The following is a 2,371-nucleotide window of genomic DNA, read 5'->3' as shown; positions in this document are numbered from 1 at the left end:
GTCTGATCCGCTGATTCATAATCCCAACATAAGTGTACTATACGCGTTGACGGTTGTAAGCTTTGTGATCCGTTTTTGGAAAGTGAAAGTGACAATGGATTGGTTGATTGAACACACTTAGAAAATTAAAATTAACAATTGCAATTACTCAAAATTACCTTCGAGCCTGCTAATATAATAGAGAGTATTTTGCCTCGAACCCCGAGTGTTACATCTAAATATACGAGGTATGGCTATTAAATAACGAGACTGGTTACGAAAAAGGGTTATATTTTAAAAATTACGGTACAACGATATGCTCCCCTTCAATATACTTCCCTTGGCTCCTTACACACCTTTCCATACGTTTTTTCCATTGTTCGAAGCAGTGCTGAAACTCTTCTTTTGTGATGGCGTTCAAAAGCCGCGTCGCTTTTTCCTTCGCCTCTTCTATGTACAGAAATCGGGTACCTTTCAACACGGATTTGATCTTGGGGAATAGAAAAAAGTCGCATATGGGTAGATCTGGCGAGTACGGGACATGTCCGAGCACTGGAATGCCCTTATCGGCCAAAAATTGCTTCACCGACAGCGCGTTATGGGCAGATGCGTTGTTGCTCGTGTTTTTCGTCACACATGATTTCCGAAGCGCACTACAAACCACGTTCCATTCAAACCACTGCTGCTCGCAAACTACTATAGTGACAGAAACGTGTTTTCGTACGTTCATAGTAGACACTTCAAGCTACCGAATACACTATTCGTTTCCCCCCACCCCTCTAGGGAGCCCTCCAGGCGCGCAGTCTCACCAACTTTCCCCACAATAGTGTAAAACATGGTCATACCAACGTTGCCTCGGCATGGGTATATACCGCACTGGGGGCATCGTTATAGGGGTGCCTTGGATAGACTTGTACCACTAGCCGAGACACCATGCTGGGTCGGGAAATGTTCACGCACCGCAATCGGTACCAGTGCCGGGTGTCGGTCATATTCCGATGGGGGGTAACCCTACTATTGAACTCGTACTTGTACTTGGGCCGTGCCTAAGGTGTTGGTTGTTTCAATAGTTGGTTACTTGTTTCAATAGTTGACATTTTTTCAATAGTTGAACTTTTTTCCAACAGTTTCAGTTTTCCCGTAGGTAAAGATGATGATGTGTGACCAATGTGTGAATGTGTTGTTTTTTTTTTTCAATAGTCATGTACGCGCCGTTGTCGATGTTATACACACTGCGTACTGCGGGTGAGAAATAAAACAAACTGTTGTGCTGTGCTGTGCTTGATGTTGGCTTGGTGTTATTGTATTATCGAATTGGACTTAATACCAGTGCCGGGCCGATGCACACACTGCGTACTGCGAGTGCTGGCTCGCGCAGTGAGAAATTAAACAAACTGTTGCGCTGTTGTGTTGTGTGCGCTGTGTGGGGGAGACTTTTCATCACACTTGACACGCGCATTCTTACCCTCGATGTTGCCTTGGTGTTATTGTGTTATCGAATTGGACTTAATATCAGTGCCGGACTGTTGCGCTGTTGTGTTGTGTGCGCTGTGCGGGGGACTTTTCCAACACTTGACACTTTGCATTCCGGGACGTGGACGCGTTCTGGGACTTGGTGTTATTGCCGACGGGGCAGTGTTATACACACTGCGTACTGCGAGTGCTGGCTTGCGCAGTGAGAAATTCAACAAACCGTTGCGCTGTTGTGTTGTGTGCGCTGTGTGGGGGACTTTTCCAACACTTGACACTTTGCATTCCTGGACGTGGACGCGTTCTGGGACTTGGTGTTATTGCCGACGGGGCAGTGTTATACACACTGCGTACTGCGAGTGCTGGCTTGCGCAGTGAGAAATTCAACAAACCGTTGCGCTGTTGTGTTGTGTGCGCTGTGTGGGGGACTTTTCCAACACTTGACACTTTGCATTCCTGGACGTGGACGCGTTCTGGGTCTTAGTGTTATGGTCGACGGGGCAGTGTTTTACACATTGCGTACTGCGGGGGTTGGCTCGCGCAGCGCTGTTGTGTGCTGTATGCTGGGGGGACTTGGACGCTTTCTGGGACTTAGTGTTATTGTCGGCGGGGCAGTGTTTTACACATTGCGTACTGCGGGGGTTGGCTCGCGCAGCGCTGTTGTGTGCTGTATGCTGGGGGGACTTGGACGCTTTCTGGGACTTAGTGTTATTGTCGGCGGGGCAGTGTTTTACACATTGCGTACTGCGGGGGTTGGCTCGCGCAGCGCTGTTGTGTGCTGTATGCTGGGGGGACTTGGACGCTTTCTGGGACTTAGTGTTATTGTCGGCGGGGCAGTGTTTTACACATTGCGTACTGCGGGGGTTGGCTCGCGCAGCGCTGTTGTGTGCTGTATGCTGGGGGGACTTGGACGCTTTCTGGG

The sequence above is a fragment of the Toxorhynchites rutilus genome, unplaced genomic scaffold (genome assembly GCF_029784135.1).
Source record: "Toxorhynchites rutilus septentrionalis strain SRP unplaced genomic scaffold, ASM2978413v1 HiC_scaffold_369, whole genome shotgun sequence".
Taxonomy (NCBI): Eukaryota; Metazoa; Arthropoda; class Insecta; order Diptera; family Culicidae; genus Toxorhynchites; species Toxorhynchites rutilus.
The sequence above is the reverse complement of the archived record's forward strand: the minus strand, read 5'-3'. Positions refer to the sequence as shown.